The following is an 18,474-nucleotide window of genomic DNA, read 5'->3' on the forward strand; positions in this document are numbered from 1 at the left end:
AATATGGTTTACAAATAGTTTTTTTGTGGGGGAGGCAAAATGACTTAAACGTGGTAAATGTTAAGAGAAAGGTTTGTTGGTTGGTTGGTGGGTTTTAAATGTTGAGAGACATGTTAAGGCCTTAAAGTGAAAATCAACTAAGTGGAAAGTAAGCTGTGAAAAGTAACACATGTTCTTGAAATTTAAAGTTAAGATGGTGGTAAATTAAAGCCTACTTTAAGGGTTAGAATTGTTATAAATATCATTAACTACTTTAAGGCTGGAAAATGATATAAAAAAAATAAATTATCAAAAAACCCTTGCTGAATAACAATATTACATAGATTAATTGATTAATAGTAGAAATTTATTACGCTGAATAGCAAACTGAAGCAGCTAATTAGCATTTTTTACTAAAAAAACATTCTTATGTAAATAGCTGAATAGCATGTTTTACTAAAAAAATATTCTTATTTCATGAATTTCTAGAAAATCACTCAGCTGAATAGCAAATAAGTTAGCTGAATTGCATTTATTACTAATAATTTATATTATTTCACCATTTTCTTGAAATTTACTCAGCTGAATAGCAATATTAGTTAGCTGAATAGTAAACTAACACAGCTGAATAGCAGGTTTTACTAAAAAATATTCTTATTTCACAATTTTCAAGAAAAACACTCAGCTGAATAGCAAATAAGTTAGCTGAATTGCATTTATTACTAATAAATTTTATTAGTTCACCATTTTCTTGAAATTTACTCAGCTGAATAGCAATATTAGTTAGCTGAATAGTAAACTAACACAGCTGAATAGCAGGTTTTACTAAAAAATAATCTTATTTCACAATTTTCAAGAAAAATACTCAGCTGAATAGCAAATAAGTTAGCTGAATTGCATTTATTACTAATAACTTTTATTATATCACCATTTTCTTGAAATTTACTCAGCTGAATAGCAATATTAGTTAGCGGAATAGTAAACTAACACAGCTGAATAGCAGGTTTTACTAAAAAATATTCTTATTTCACAATTTTCAAGAAAAACACTCAGCTGAATAGCAAATAAGTTAGCTGAATTGCATTTATTACTTACAAATTTTATTATTTCACCATTTGCTTGAAATTTACTCAGCTGAATAGCAATATTAGTTAGCTGAATAGTAATCTGAGGTAGCTGAATTGCACTTTTTACTATAAAAAATATTCTTATTTCACAATTTTCTAGAAAATCACTCAGCTGAATAGCAAATAAGTTAGCTGAATTCAGTTATTACTAATAACTTTTATTATTTCACCATTTTCTTGAAATTTACTAAGCTGAATAGCAATATTTGTTAGCTGAATTAATTTTTCTTAAGGCATCATATGGAATTTTATATATTAATGTAAATTTACCCAGCTGAATAGTAAACTGAGTCAGCTGAATAGTGGAAAAAAAAGCTGAATTGCATTTATTACTAATAACTTTTATTATTATCCAGCTGAATAGAGTTTTCATTAGCTGAATTGCTAAAGAAAGTAATAAATTTGCTTTTAAATTTTCTAATGTTGACAATTATCTTTATAACAGTGTTTTTTTCCTGTAAAAGTGTCTGTTTTATAAAAGTTTTCTTGAGAAAAGTGTTTCCTTTCGACAGTTTTCTTTAGAAAAGTATCTGCTTTTGTCAGTTTTCAATACAAAATTATTTGCTTTAGACAGTTTTCAGTTTATCTTTAGAAAATTGTCTGCTTTCAACATTTTTCTATCAGAGTAAGTGTTTGCTTACGACTGTTTTCTTTAGAATCGCCTCTACTATCGACAGTTTTCTTTAGAAAATTGTCTTATATAAACAGCTTTCTTTAGAAAAAATTTCCGCTTTAAATAATTTTCTTCAGAAAATTTTCTGTTTTCAAAATTGTTTCTATCAGAAAAGTGTCTACTATAGCCAATATTCTATAAATGTGTCTGCCTACACAGTTTTCTTTAGAAAGTTTTTACACAGTGCAACACGGAGCTTACACAGAGCAACACGGACACCATTACATGAAAAAATACCAAAAAAACCCATGTCTCCCAGTTTTTCCCAAAGTCATGCACTGTTATGCCTCGGTATAATTTTTGCAAAAAAAGTGATAATTTTCTCCGGCTCATATCTTGCAAATTAGACGTATACTTAATATCTGTAATATCAATAAATCATTAACACGTATACGTACAGGTGTCGTTAAAAAAATGTAAAACTTACATTTGAAATGAAAAAATTAAGATGAAGTTTTTTTTTAATTTCACAATATTTGTTCTCTATGACAAGAGCTACATATTTGCCTCAGAGAGTAAATCAAAATTTCGAAGACTTTACAAGATATAAGGCTGAGAAAATTATATATATATATATTTTTTTTTTTTTTGTAAAAATGACACCGAGGCTCAAAATCTTTGGGCGACTATAAAAAAGTGCTCATAGGGAAAAACTATGAGACACGGGTCTTTTGTTTGGTCAATTATCACTTAGTGGTGTCCGTATATGGTTATATTTCTTTGAGAGCTTTCCTATGAAAAGTGTCTGCCTCAAAAAATTTTCTTTAGAAAGTTTTTACTATCGAGAGTTTGCGTTCGGCAGTTTTTTTAATGTTTACTATCCACAGTTTTCTACTATAGATGGTTTAAAAAAAAATAATAATTTTCTTCGTCTTATATCTTGGAAATTAGACGTATACTTAATATTTGTAATATCAATAAATCATTAACACGTATACGTACAGATGTCACTAATAAAATCAGTGCAAAAACAGTTTTCCTAAAGCAAGCCTATGTTTTCGACAGTTTTCTTTCCAAAAGTGTCTGCTTTCCAAAGTTCTCTATAAGCAAAGTGTATAATATCGACAGTTTTCTATAAAAAGTTCTGCATTTAAAAGATTCTCTAGAGTAGTTACTACTATCGGCTTTTTTTAAACAGTTTTCTTATAAAAACTGCCTGATTTCAAAACTGTCTAATATCAATAGTTTTCTATAAAAAGGTTCGCATTAGGTAATTCTCTTTAGAAAAGTTTCTACTGTCAAAAATTTTCTTAGATAAAGTGTCCAGCTTAGACAGTTTTCTTTAGAAAAGTGTCTACTGTCGAAAGTTTTCCATAAAAGAGTCTTCTGTCGACAGTTTTATATTAAAATGTTTTATAAAGACGGTTTTCTTTAGATAATTGTCTGCCTTGAACAGTTTTGTTGGGAAAAGTGTCTTTAGTTTTCTATACAAGTTTCTACTGTCGACAGTTTTTCATAAAATTGTCTACCTTAGACAGTTTTCCATAAAAGTGTCAACCTTAGACAGTTTTCTACTAAAATGTCTTATATAGACAGTTTTCTTTAGAAAATTGTTTGCCTTAAACAGTTTTGTTGGGAAAAGTGTCAGCAGTTTTCTATACAAATGTCTACTGTCGACAGTTTTCCACAAAAGTGTCTACCTAAGACAGTTTTGTAATGAAATGTCTTATATAGAGAGTATTCTTTAGAAAGTTGTCTGCTTAAACAGTTTTGTTGGGAAAAGTATCTGCATTTTTTTATGCAAGTGTCTACAGTCGACAGTTTTCTATAAAAGTGTCTACATTAGACAGTTTTCTATTAAAATGTATTATATAGAGCGTTTTCTTTAGAAAACTGTCTGCCTTAAACAGTTTTGTTAGGAAAAGTGTCTGCAGTTTTTTTAACAAGTGTCTATTGTCGACAGTTTTCCATAACCGTGTCAACCTTAGACAGTTTTCTATTAAAATGTCTTATATAGAGAGTTTTCTTTAGAACATTGTCTGCCTTAAACAGTTTTCTTTACACAAGTGTCTACTGTCGACAGTTTTCCATAAAAGTGTCTACATAGACAGTTTTCTATTAAAATGTCTTATATAAAGAGTTTTCTTTTAGTAAATTGTCTGCCTTAATCAGTTTTTTTGGCAAAAGTGTCAGCAGTTTTCTATAGTTTTCTTTTCAAAAGTTTCTACTATCGACAGTTTTCTTTATAAAATTGTCTGCCTTAAGCAGTTTTTATACCCACCATCAAAAAGATGGGGGGTATATTGATTTTGTCATTCCGTTTGTAACACATCGAAATATTGGTCATAGACCCACAAAAATATATATATTCTGGGTCCTCATTAAATTCTAAGACGATCTAACCATGTCTGTCCGTCTGTCTGTCTGTCTGTCTGTCTGTTGAAAGCACGATAGAGTCCGAATGAAAAGAGCTAGAGGGTTGAAATTTATAAATAAATATTTTTTATAGGTAAGGTTTGTTTGGTATTGAAAATTGGCAATATCGGTCCACGTTTTCGGATAGCCCCCATACAAGTGGCCCCTCGAAAAGCAGCTTTAACAGCCATATCTTGTTTAAAAATACAAATATAGCGATGAAATTCGACATAAGTATGATCCAAAATCACTATGCAAAATTTTATGAGGATCGGTCCATAATTGACCCTACCCCCCATATAAGGTCCCCTTCAGAAAATGACTGCAACGCTCATTAATGGTTAAAAATACGAGTGTAGCGATGAAATTCGACACAAATAAATTTAATACGAACCAAATTCTGTCTACCAAATTTTATGAGGATCTATCCATAATTGACCCTACCCCCTATATAAGGTTCCCTTCAGAAAATTACTTTAACGCTTATAACTGGACTAAATATACGTGTATATAGATGAAATTCGACATAAGTAAGTTTCATTCGAGTCAAACGAGGTGTGATGGTGGGTATATAAGATTCGGCATAGCCGAATATAACACTCTTACTTGTTATTAATTAGACTTATTTTCTATTAAAATATCTTAAGCTTTAATAAAAATATTCTAAATGTTTCTGTTTTTTAACCAAAAATTTATTTTTAACAAAGTTTTCTTACATTTATTAAATCCAATTAGTAAATTGCTTTTACCAAATCATATAATTTCTTCTAACTTAAATTCTTTAATTTAACTACTCTAATTAGTTTAAAACTTAAAACTGTTTTATTAAATGATATGCAGTATTAACAATTAAGGAAAAAAGTAGGAAACAAAAAACTTTTTGGCTCTTTAACATTGTACATACAGTTATCAAACACAAATCAAATTTTGAGGTTTTAAATTTTATTAACACACACAGTTATACACTCACTCTAAAGACACACACTCACATCTAACTACATATACCAGCAACCAGCAAATATTTAAATTTATTTGCCAAAAAAAGGATAGAAGAAAAAATAATGAACTTTTTTTTTGCTAACAAAACCAGCATGCAATTTCTTTATTTGTGGTATTTTTGCAGGGAGAGGGTAAAGGGGCAGCCTGCTATTTGGCAATCATTCACTCTAACCAAAAGTTTTGCTTGAGTGTTAGTAAGTTTAAGTATATAAGGGTTTGTATTAAATCATATATGAACAGTTTTTTGAAAGAAATTATAAAATAAGTATTTGAATATTTGAAATACTTTTTTATGAAGTAGCTGATTTTATAAGCAGGTGTATGTATGCCTTGAAAAATGTGTTTGTGTGTGTGTTTATGTTGGAAAAACTCCTTTACCTTGAGTATATGATGGAATATATTTTAGTTTATCAGTGAGATAGGGAAAAAGAAATAAAACTTTTTTTCCCAAAAAAAAAAACAAGCAGATTATTTTATGAGCATCATAATTTAAAGTTTATATTAAAAATTTTTCATAAATTATATAAACAGTTAGGTCAGGGTAGAAGAAGAACAAGCACCAAATTAAAAAGAAATTTAAAAAATTAAACTTTTAAATTCACAGGCAAAAGTTTTCTACTGCTCTAGGTATCGAAAACAAGTAACTGGTGACAGTTTTTTTTAGACAAGTAACTGCTTTAAGCTGTTTTCTTCGAAAAAATGTCTACTGTCAACAGTTTTCTATCAAAAAAATTTCCACTGACGTCAGTTTTCTTTTAAAAAATTTCCTTAAAAAGGTGTTTTCCTATTGATTCTGGGGTTGAAAACAAGTAACTTCTGACAGTTTTTTTTTAGACAAGTAACTGCTTTAAGCAGTTTTCTTAGAAAAAATGTCTACTGTCAACAGTTTTCTATCAAAAAAAAAATCCACTGACGTCAGTTTTCCTTCAAAAAGTGTCAGCTTATAAAATATTTCCTTAAAAAGATGTCTGCTGACGCCAGATTTCTGTAAAAAAGTTTTCACTGTCGACAGTTTTCTATAAAAAGTTTTCACTGCCGACAGTTTTTAATAAAAAAAAGTGCCCCTTGTTGTCAATGTTCTATAAAAAATGTCAGTATTAAAAATATTTCTTTGCTGCCCGATAGTTTTATATAGAAAAATGTCCATTGTCGACAGTTTTTTTATAAAATGTTCCCACTGTCGACAGTTTGCTATAGATAAATTTCTTTTTTCGGCAGTTTTTTATGTGAAATTTGCTGGTGTCGACAGTTTTTTATGGAAAAGTTTCAGCAGTTGATAGTCTCTATATAAAAATGTCCACTGTCGACAGTTTTCTATAAAATATTCCCGCTGACGACAGTTTTCTATAGAAAAATTTCGGTCTCGGCAGTTTTTTATAGGAAAATTGCTCATGTCGACAGTTTTTTATAGAAAAGTTTCTGTTATCGACAGTTATCTTTTGAAAAGTGAGCGAATGTTTCCTTGTGAAAGTGAGTTCTGACAGTTTTCTTTAGAACGGTATCTACATTTTCTTTAACAAAATCAGTTTTAAATAGTTGTTTTTAGAAAAGAGTCTGCGGTCGACAGTTTTCTATAGTAAAGAGTCTGTTGTCGACAGTTTTTTGTACAAAAGTGTTTGTTGAATTAGAATCGCAGTTATCGAATAAGTTCGCCGTCAGGAAAAGTGTCTACTGTGGACAGTTTTCTATTAAAAAATGTCCACTGTCGTCAGTTTTTATCAAAAAAGTGTATGCTATAATTAGATTTCCTTGAACAGTTTTTTTGCTGTAGACAGTTTTATATAGAAAAATGTAAATTGCCGACAGTTTGGTATAGACAAGTATCTGCTTTAGAGAAGGGTTTGCTGTCGTCAGTTTTATGTACAAAAGTGTCTATTCTCTGTCTTTCTGTTTCTGTACGCAATTGTCCGCAGTCAGTTTAATATCGAAAAGCTTCTCCTGTCAACAGTTTTCAGCATTCAGCTTTAAATAGTTTTCTTTAAAAAAGAGTCTGCCATCGACAGTTTTCTGTAGTGTCGTCAGTTTTCATCAAAAAAATGTCCGCTGCAGACAGTTTTATATAGAAAAGTGTTTTCGACAGTTTTCTATAAAAAGTTTCCACTATCGACAGTTTTCAATAAAATGTTCCCACTGTCGACAGTTTGCTATAGAAAAATTTCTGGTGTCGACAGTTTTTTATGGCAAAGTGACTGACACTGAATGCTTTCTTGTAAAGAGTTGCTGCTTGTAACAAGCGCCTTCCACTGTAAACAGTTTTCTATAGAAAAATGTCCACTATGGACAGTTTTTTAAAAAAAGTTTCTAATGTCTACAGTTTTTTATAGAAAATTATCGGCCAACGACAGTTTTCTTTAACAAAGTGTCTGCTTTAAACAGTTTTCTGTACAGAAGGTGTCTGTTGTTAAAAGTTTTCTTTAGAAAAATATCCGCAGTTAGTTTTTCTATAAAAAGGTATCTGATTGTGATTGTGTATCTGAGTTTTCTATTTCGACAGTTTTCTATTTCCTTCAGAGAGGTGTCTTCTAACAGTTTTCGCTAGAAAAGTGACTTCTACCGACAGTTTTCTCTAAATAGTTTTATATAGGAAAGTGTCTGCTTTGAACAGTTTTTTTAAGAGAAGTGCCTGCTATCGAACGTTTTCTATAAAAAATGTACTTCATTCGTCAGTCTTAGTAAGAAAAAATTCTTCGGTCGACAGTTTTCTAAGGAAATGTGTACACCTTAGACAGTTTTCTTTAAAAATATCTTTCATTAGAAAAGTGCCTGTCAGTTCTATAGAAAATAGTCTTTATTTGATAGTCTTAGTTAGAAAAGTTTCTTCGGACGAAAGTTTTCTCAGGAAATGTCTTTACTGTGGGCAGTTTTCTATATTAAAGTCTAAATTAGACAGTTTTATTTAAAAAAGTTTCTATTTTAAACAGTTTTCTATAGATAAGTATTTGAGTTCGGTGTTCTGTAGTAAAGCTTTTGGTTTCAACAAATTTTCTATTAAGCTGTGTCTTCTGGAGACAGTGTTCTTTAGAAATATGTCTGCTATCGACAGTTTTCTTTAGACATATGTCTGCTTTTAACAGTTTTCTATATAAAAGTGTATATATTAAGGCTGTCGTTAGTTGTCTTTAGAACAGTGTATACTATCGTCAGTTTTCTTATAAATTTTTCTATATGAAAAGATTATCTTAGAAACATTTCTATAAGAAAACTTCCTCCTTAGAGAGTTTTCTATAAGAAAAAGTCTGCCTTAGATAATTTTCTTTTAAAACAATTCTGTCTTATGGTTTTCTCTAGAATAATATATTCCATTTGAACAGTTTACTATATGTCCCGTCTGCACATGATTAAATACTTTAGCTCTTAATCATCATCTGGTCTAAAATTACATTATTATATGGTTATATACACAAATGTGGTTGACGATTTATTTATAATAAATAATACAATAAATTAAAAAAAAAAAAACAATAAAAATATATAAAATCACTATTAACTAAGTATTCGTTCTATTATTCAGATTCCCTTTCCAATAAAATCATATCATCCGTATAAGGTGGTAAATCTGAAACTGGTTGAACATTTGCAACAGGCGGTAGCTCTGTGCTAACTGAGGGTTCCAGCGGTGCTTTAGTCTTAACCTTTATATTTAAATCCTTGGCACTTTCATTAATTTTAACTGAACTTTTAGCAGTTGATTTTTTATTTGCATTCAATACTTTCAGTTCAGTAGGTTTTGTTCTTCTATTAGATGATATTGAATTTTTACTTCTTTTCGCTTTGGGTTTATCGGCACTAGTGAAAGTTTTAAGATTTTGAGCCTCATGTATATCTATCTCACCACGTTCTAAACGTTCCAGTTGACGTTTTATAGTTATTTTACGTACTCTTTTCTTAACCTCATAATTCATGTAACAATGTTCGACAATACGATTGATCAGCCAATAGACCAGTATTAGGACAAACAACAAAGTTGTGTATTGTATGAAATAATCCATCCATCCATGGGGATTGATAACCCCGTGACGGGTTAACATTATAACTAACCATGGTACTGAACAAAGCCAATAGCCGGCAAATATTAGAACTTGAACGAGTTTTTTGATCATTTTAAAATTACAAATTTTATCGTAAAATCATCCGTTGTTGATAAGGTTCTGTACTAGACTAATCATCGTGTGGAAAGATAAAATAATCGTTCTTCTTTCTTATTTGCGGTTCGAGACGTTATACTATTACATTTTGTGGTTAATTGAGTACGTTTTTTAGAAAAAGTTGTTTTAAATATAAAATACAGAATTTATGTATATACATATATGTATATGTAAAAGTATTATTTATCTCTTCTAGAGAAAACTGGATAAAGCCAACACTTATTCGAAAACTGTCTAAAACAAACCATTCGCTTTTATAAAGTCCAGAACTGAACTACAATTGAACTAGAACTGAACTAGAACTGAACTAGAACTGAACTAGAACTGAACTAGAACTGAACAAGAACTGAACTAGAACTGAACTAGAACTGAACTAGAACTGAACTAGAACTGAACTAGAACTGAACTAGAACTGAACTAGAACTGAACTAGAACTGAACTAGAACTGAACTAGAACTGAACTAGAACTGAACTAGAACTGAACTAGAATTGAACTAGAACTGAACTAGAACTGAACTAGAACTGAACTAGAACTGAACTAGAACTGAACTAGAACTGAACTAGAATTGAACTAGAACTGAACTAGAACTGAACTAGAACTGAACTAGAACTGAACTAGAACTGAACTAGAACTGAACTAGAACTGAACTAGAACTGAACTAGAACTGAACTAGAACTAGAACTGAACTAGAACTGAACTAGAACTACTGAACTGAACGAGACTGGAACTAGAACTGAACTAGAACTGAACTAGAACTGAACTAGAACTGAACTAGAACTGAACTAGAACTGAACTAGAACTGAACTAGAACTGAACTAGAACTGAACTAGAACTGAACTAGAACTGAACTAGAACTGAACTAGAACTGAAACTAGAACTGAACTAGAACTGAACTAGACTGACTGAACTGAACTAGAACTGAACTAGAACTGAACTAAACTGAACTAGAACTGAACTAGAACTGAACTAGAACTGACTAGAACTGAACTAGAACTGAACTAGAACTGAACTAGAACTGAACTAGAACTGAACTAGAACTGAACTAGAACTGAACTAGAACTGAACTAGAACTGAACTAGAACTGAACTAGAACTGAACTAGAACGAACTAACTGAACTAGAACTGAACTACTGAACTAGAACTGACTAGAACTGAACTAGAACTGAACTAGAACTGAACTAGAACTGAACTAGAACTGAACTAGAACTGAACTAGAAACTAGAACTAGAACTGAACTAGAACTGAACTAGAACTGAACTAGAACTGAACTAGACTGAACTAGAACTGACTAGAACTGAACTAGAACTGAACTAGAACTGAACTGGAACACTTTTTTAATAAAACTTTTCCATCCAATCGTATCTAAATTAGATAACAAATTAAAACATAAATATGTAAACCTTTCGCATAATTTCCATAATAAAAGAAAAACAATAACAAATTTGATTCATTGCAGCTGGAAAAAGAGATTCATCAACGATCTGCGACATGATTCATTAAATAAAATAACCCAGAACAAAGACGATGCTGACGTTAATGTGCAGAAAAGTAAAACCACTAGAATAAATTTGTATTTAAAACTCATTTGTCAACTACCCAGCAGTTTTTAGAGAACTTTTAACAACGGGTGTTACTTGACTACAGAACACAGTGTCTCCAAGTAATCTAGAGGATAGTCAATAGCAACTTTGGTGTCCTTAAATAATCTAAGGTACAGACACTTAATAAATATATTTTTTGTAATATAACTTGAAAAGTAGTAAATTAAAGCACGAATAGTAATCAATTTGGTTTGCTAACCAGAACTGTAGGGTTTCTCTCTCTCCCTTGCACTGTTGGTCTCTATCTCACATTACAAAAGTGCGTAAATAATTTACAGATAAAAACAACAGAAGCCAGCAGTAATAATGACTATAATGAATGAGCCACCACTTAACCAATCAACCAACCGTTGCATCAGTCTTAGAACTTTGTCTTTAGAAACAATCAGAATAAACCTATTTAATAGCAATGTAAATTAAATTAAAAAAAAAAACAGAAAAAACATGTTTAATTATAGACTTTTAAAAATTGCCATATTTTTCATCTATTGGCTGGGCTTTGTCCCGTGGACGGTGTTGATTTTACAAAAAGAGAGAATACTCATTGCCAACGGTTTGCAAGATATATTTCTACAATACACCACTTTATTATTCGCATTGATATTGGTCTATATGATTGTTCATCAAGTATTTGAATATTTCTATATACGGAGCAAAATCAAGAAGGTGGTACGTAAAGTGACCATTAGACATCAGTTGAAACGTTTGGAAGATGGTGAAATTGATTTGGTGGCGGCGCAACGTTTGTCAACATTTACGAAATTAAAGGAACCTCCTAAAACATCGGTAAAACGGAAAGGACAAAGTATTAAGAAGGCGCCAAAGCAAAATGAAGAAGATCAGGGAGAAATGGTTAAACCGGAAATGGCAGAATTCCAGAAGCCGGCTAAAGAATTGGAAAAGAATTTGACTAAAGAGTTGACAAAGGAAAAGCAGGCAAAGGACGATATCAAGAAGTCGATTAAGGCACCACATCCGCCTGTTACTAAAGACTTGAGAGAAGAGCCTGAAAAAGACTCCACTAAGGAGTTAATTAAGCAGCCTCAAAAGGTGGAGGTTGTGATAGTAGATACAAAATTGAACACTTTGGATAACTCTACACGTAAGGAAGTAGTGATCGAAATGATAGAATAATTTACAGAAATTATAAAATAAATTCCATGTTAATTTATTAACGAAAAGAAAAAAGTGAAAAATCAAAAGCGTACTTTAGTTCTTTAAACAAAATTCATAAGTTAAATAGTTATAAATAAAAAAAATATGTTAAGTTTAATTTAAGGCCTTAAAATAAATCTATGGGATATTTGCCTAGTGAAAGAATTGTTCATACCTCAGGACTAATGGTGCCTGGTGCCTTCAATTTGCGCTAGGCAGATGACTGGGTCTGGCCCTATGATAGCTTAATACAATTACTAGGCATTATTGATCCAAACCATTTTTTGATGGAGACTTCTCCATGCTGATCCAATGCAATCCAGATGTGGATAAAAACTTCATACAAGATTTGCTCAAGATCACAGAACCATTGAAGATTTTCTTTTGAGTCATACACACAACTAGGACAGAACTAGTACAGAACTAGAAGAGAACTAGAACAGAACTAGAACAGAACTAGAACAGAACTAGAACAGAACTAGAACAGAACTAGAACAGAACTAGAACAGAACTAGAACAGAACTAGAACAGAACTAGAACAGAACTAGAACAGAACTAGAACAGAACTAGAACAGAACTAGAACAGAACTAGAACAGAACTAGAACAGAACTAGAACAGAACTAGAACAGAACTAGAACAGAACTAGAACAGAACTAGAATAGAACTAGAACAGAACTAGTTCAGTTCTATTTCAGTTCTAGTTCAGTTCTAGTTCAGTTCTAGTTCAGTTCTAGTTCAGTTCTAGTTCAGTTTTAGTTCAGTTCTAGTTCAGTTCTAGTTCAGTTCAAAGTTCAGTTCTAGTTCAGTTAGTTCAGTTTCTTAGTTCAGGTTCTAGTTCAGTTCTAGTCAGTTCTAGTTCAGTTCTAGTTCAGTTCTAGTTCAGTTCTAGTTCAGTTCTAGTTCAGTTCTAGTTCAGTTCTAGTTCAGTTCTAGTTCAGTTCTAGTTCAGTTCTAGTTCAGTTCTAGTTCAGTTCTAGTTCAGTTCTAGTTCAGTTCTAGTTCAGTTCTAGTTCAGTTCTAGTTCAGTTTTAGTTCTAGTTCTCTAGTTCAGTTCTAGTTCAGTTCTAGTTCAGTTCTAGTTCAGTTCTAGTTCAGTTCTAGTTCAGTTCTAGTTCAGTTCTAGTTCAGTTCTAGTTCAGTTCTAGTTCAGTTCTAGTTCAGTTCTAGTTCAGTTCTAGTTCAGTTCTAGTTCAGTTCTAGTTCAGTTCTAGTTCAGTTCTAGTTCAGTTCTAGTTCAGTTCTAGTTCAGTTCTAGTTCAGTTCTAGTTCAGTTCTAGTTCAGTTCTAGTTCAGTTCTAGTTCTAGTTCTGTTCAGTTCTAGTTCAGCTCTAGTTCAGTTCTAGTTCAGTTCTAGTTCAGTTCTAGTTCAGTTCTAGTTCAGTTCTAATTCAGTTCTAGTTCAGTTCTAGTTCAGTTCTAGTTCAGTTCTAGTTCAGTTCTAGTTCAGTTCTAGTTCAGTTCTAGTTCAGTTCTAGTTCAGTTCTAGTTCAGTTCTAGTTCAGTTCTAGTTCAGTTCTAGTTCAGTTCTAGTTCAGTTCTAGTTTCAGTTCTAGTTCAGTTCTAGTTCAGTTCTAGTTCAGTTCTAGTTCAGTTCTAGTTCAGTTCTAGTTCAGTTCTAGTTCAGTTCTAGTTCAGTTCTAGTTCAGTTCTAGTTCAGTTCTAGTTCAGTTCTAGTTCAGTTCTAGTTCAGTTCTAGTTCAGTTCTAGTTCAGTTCTAGTTCAGTTCTAGTTCAGTTCTAGTTCAGTTCTAGTTCAGTTCTAGTTCAGTTCTAGTTCAGTTCTAGTTCAGTTCTAGTTCAGTTCTAGTTCAGTTCTAGTTCAGTTCTAGTTCAGTTCTAGTTCAGTTCTAGTTCAGTTCTAGTTCAGTTCTAGTTCAGTTCTAGTTCAGTTCTAGTTCAGTTCTAGTTCAGTTCTAGTTCAGTTCTAGTTCAGTTCTAGTTCAGTTCTAGTTCAGTTCTAGTTCAGTTCTAGTTCAGTTTCTAGTTTCAGTTCTAGGTTCAGTTCTAGTTCAGTTCTAGTTCAGTTTCTAGTTCAGTTCTAGTTCAGTTCTAGTTCAGTTCTAGTTCAGTTCTAGTTCAGTTCTAGTTCAGTTCTAGTTCAGTTCTAGTTCAGTTCTAGTCCGTTCATTCAGTTCTAGTTCAGTTCTAGTTCAGTTCTAGTTCCAGTTCTAGTTCAGTTTCTAGTTCAGTTCTAGTTCAGTTTCTAGTCAGTTCTAGTTCAGTTCTAGTTCAGTTCTAGTTCAGTTCTAGTTCAGTTCTAGTTCAGTTCTATTCTCGTTCTAGTTCAGTAGTTCAGTCTAGTTCTAGTTCAGTTTCTAGTTCAGTTCTAGTTCAGTTCTAGTTCAGTTCTAGTTCAGTTCTAGTTCAGTTCTAGTTCAGTTCTAGTTCAGTTCTAGTTCAGTTCTAGTTTCAGTTCTAGTTCAGTTCTAGTTCAGTTCTAGTTCAGTTCTAGTTCAGTTCTAGTTCAGTTCTAGTTCAGTTCTAGTTCAGTTCTAGTTCAGTTCTAGTTCAGTTCTAGTTCAGTTCTAGTTCAGTTCTAGTTCAGTTCTAGTTCAGTTCTAGTTCAGTTCTAGTTCAGTTCTAGTTCAGTTCTAGTTCAGTTCTAGTTCAGTTCTAGTTCAGTTCTAGTTCAGTTCTAGTTCAGTTCTAGTTCAGTTCTAGTTCAGTTCTAGTTCAGTTCTAGTTCAGTTCTAGTTCAGTTCTAGTTCAGTTCTAGTTCAGTTCTAGTTCAGTTCTAGTTCAGTTCTAGTTCAGTTCTAGTTCAGTTCTAGTTCAGTTCTAGTTCAGTTCTAGTTCAGTTCTAGTTCAGTTCTAGTTCAGTTCTAGTTCAGTTCTAGTTCAGTTCTAGTTCAGTTCTAGTTCAGTTCTAGTTCAGTTCTAGTTCAGTTCTAGTTCAGTTCTAGTTCAGTTCTAGTTCAGTTCTAGTTCAGTTCTAGTTCAGTTCTAGTTCAGTTCTAGTTCAGTTCTAGTTCAGTTCTAGTTCTAGTTCAGTTCTAGTTCAGTTCTAGTTCAGTTCTAGTTCAGTTCTAGTTCAGTTCTAGTTCAGTTCTAGTTCAGTTCTAGTTCAGTTCTAGTTCAGTTCTAGTTCAGTTCTAGTTCAGTTCTAGTTCAGTTCTAGTTCAGTTTCTAGTTCAGTTCTAGTTCAGTTCTAGTTCAGTTCTAGTTCAGTTCTAGTTCAGTTCTAGTTCAGTTCTAGTTCAGTTCTAATTCAGTTCTAGTTCAGTTCTAGTTCAGTTCTAGTTCAGTTCTAGTTCAGTTCTAGTTCAGTTCTAGTTCAGTTTCTAGTTCAGTTCTAGTTCAGTTCTAGTTCAGTTCTAGTTCAGTTCTAGTTCAGTTCTAGTTCAGTTCTAGTTCAGTTCTAGTTCAGTTCTAGTTCAGTTCTAGTTCAGTTCTAGTTCAGTTCTAGTTCAGTTCTATGTTCTAGTTCTGTTCTATTTCTGTTCTAAGTTCTGTTCTAGTTTCTGTTCTAGTTCTGGTCTAGTTCTGGTCTAGTCTTTTCTAGTAGTTCTGTTCTAGTTCATTTTTAGTTCTATTCTAGTTCTGTTCTCGTCTGTTCTAGTCTGTTTCTAGTGGCGGTTTAGTTCTATTTTAGTTCTGTCTCTAGTTTGTTCTAGTCTCCGTTCTGTGCTATTCTAGATTCGTTCTGCTTACGTTTCTGTTCTAGTGTGTTCAATCTCTCTTGTTGTTTTCTAAATATCGTAAAAAGTTTGGACCTTTGTGTTTAGTGATGTCACTTCACAAAATATCCGACCTTTTTATGTTAAGCCAAATGTATACTACAATTTATTATTCTTTGCCCTAATGTACGCTAAGACTCAGTAAGAAAAGGACATTATTTTCCCCTAAAGTATGTTAGAATGTTAAATACAAACAAACAAAGATTGCTACACGAACCTGTAGAACTAAGAGCATTAGTAAGTGGGTGCGATAAATAGAGGGAGTGAGCCATAAAATTATATTTTTTATCGCAATTATAACTGCTGTGCGTTGCTAAGTATATTTTCAGGGTTTTTGCTCTTTTATTTTTTTTTTTTCAAGTAAATCCTTCAATATATTTTTCAATACAAATTGTTTTTTTTTTTTTGCAAATTGTATAAATATAGTGTAGTGGGAAAACGACATAATTTCACGTTTTGCGAATATTTTTCTATAACACATACTTTTAATTTTTTTCTTGTATTTCTGAAAGTGAGAAAAATTATTAGAATTTTTTGTTGTATACAATGAAAATATAATGTATAAATAAATATAATTTTTAATGTCAAAGTTTATTTGGTTTATTATATATATTCACACGCAGGCACACACATACAAATAACAAACTCTCACATTTACTCGCTCACCCACTTACACACTTAATTTACAGAACCCTAAAATATGCTTCATTATATGATTTCTGTTTTAGTGTTTATTTTTTTCACTTTACTCTTCTTCAAATTCATTTCATTACATTTCTTTTTTTCGATTTTTGTTCAAGTAGTACATGCAATAATGCGTGTGTATTTTTTTATTCATATTTTCATAACACACTCTTCTTATACATATATTTTTTCACATTTTTTTGTTTAATGTCAAGGCATCTCGATGTGTAGGTATTTCTAAACAAAATGTGTGAATAAGTGTGAATGAATGAATGTTTGCTATGATTGTAAGGGATGTTATTTAGTTTCCTTGGCAAGCTTTTTCTATTCAGTTTACAGTTTTTTTCACCACTTGAATAAGTAGCGTTATGTTTTTTACTCTATTTCATTTCCGTTTGAATAGTTACAAATGAAATTATTTCAATAGTAAAGCCAGAGAGTATAAAATGTAAATTTTCTTGTACAGTCTCCCAATAAAAAGTTGTAGTTGTTGTTGTTGGTTGAGCCAACTGTTTAGATCTTGAAACATTAAATGTTAATCATTATATTTATGGTAATGTATATTACAATTGCGTGTATATTTATTCCACAGTACAAAAATAATCTTCTCTGCTTCTCTCTTTTCAGTTTAATAGTAACTGTAAAATTGTAGCATTGAGTATATATTCTTGCACGTATGTGTGTGTTTGTGTGGTTTTTGACCTTCAGGTACTCTCTACATGTTTTATCTCAACTTCCTAATAGGAAATATTTGTTTTCACAATAACAACAACAACATCGTGTATATTTCATCTAAATTTTAATTAAAAATTTAATGTAAAACATCAACTAAATTACCAGCAAAAGAGCTCATGACTCATGCTTAATGGCTTGTAAGATTTTTAATTACAGCTTTAGATATACGAAATTTATGTTAGGCAATTTTATTTAAATACTTTATCGTTTAACATAAAGGGAATTTACTTTCTTGGGCTTTTTTAAAGCAATTTAAATTGATTTTTATGATATTCCGTGAATAAAACTATTACAAAAAATCTGTTCTAGTTCAGAAAAATCTGTTCTAGAACAGAACTAGAACAGAACTAGAACAGAACTAAAACAGAACTAGAACAGAACTAGAACAGAACTAGAACAGAACTAGAACAGAACTAGAACAGAACTAGAACAGAACTAGAACAGAACTAGAACAGAACTAGAACAGAACTAGAACAGAACTAGAACAGAACTAGAACAGAACTAGAACAGAACTAGAACAGAAATAGAACAGAACTAGAACAGAACTAGAACAGAACTAGAACAGACTAGAACAGAACTAGAACAGAACTAGAACAGAACTAGAACAGAACTAGAACAGAACTAGAACAGAACTAGAACAGAACTAGAACAGAACTAGAACAGAACTAGAACAGAACTAGAACAGAACTAGAACAGAACTAGAACAGAACTAGAACAGAACTAGAACAGAACTAGAACAGAACTAGAACAGAACTAGAACAGAACTAGAACAGAACTAGAACAGAACTAGAACAGAACTAGAACAGAACTAGAACAGAACTAGAACAGAACTAGAACAGAACTAGAACAGAACTAGAACAGAACTAGAACAGAACTAGAACAGAACTAGAACAAACTAGAACAGAACTAGAACAGAACTAGAACAGAACTAGAACAGAACTAAACGAACTAGAACAGAACTAGAACAGAACTAGAACAGAACTAGAACAGAACTAGAACAGAACTAGAACAGAACTAGAACAGAACTAGAACAGAACTAGAACAGAACTAGAACAGAACTAGAACAGAACTAGAACAGAACTAGAACAGAACTAGAACAAACTAGAACAGAACTAGAACAGAACTAGAACAGAACTAGAACAGAACTAGAACAGAACTAGAACAGAACTAGAACAGAACTAGAACAGAACTAGAACAGAACTAGAACAGAACTAGAACAGAACTAGAACAGAACTAGAACAGAACTAGAACAGAACTAGAACGAACTAGAACAGAACTAGAACAGAACTAGAACTAGAACAAACTAGAACAGAACTAGAACAGAACTAGAACAGAACTAGAAC

At 31.8% G+C, this 18,474-nt stretch overlaps 1 protein-coding gene across 3 annotated transcripts in view; it reads right to left on the reverse strand.

Annotated features, from left to right (window-relative positions):
- LOC119601800 (sodium/potassium/calcium exchanger Nckx30C-like) overlaps positions 1–18,474 on the reverse strand; it is a 103,192-nt gene that overhangs the window by 22,970 nt on the left and 61,748 nt on the right. The window lies entirely within an intron of this gene.

Source organism: Lucilia sericata, unplaced genomic scaffold, assembly GCF_015586225.1.
Source record: "Lucilia sericata isolate MDLA Ls3-8-SP2 unplaced genomic scaffold, ASM1558622v1 Contig000192F_arrow, whole genome shotgun sequence".
Lineage (NCBI taxonomy): Eukaryota > Metazoa > Arthropoda > Insecta > Diptera > Calliphoridae > Lucilia > Lucilia sericata.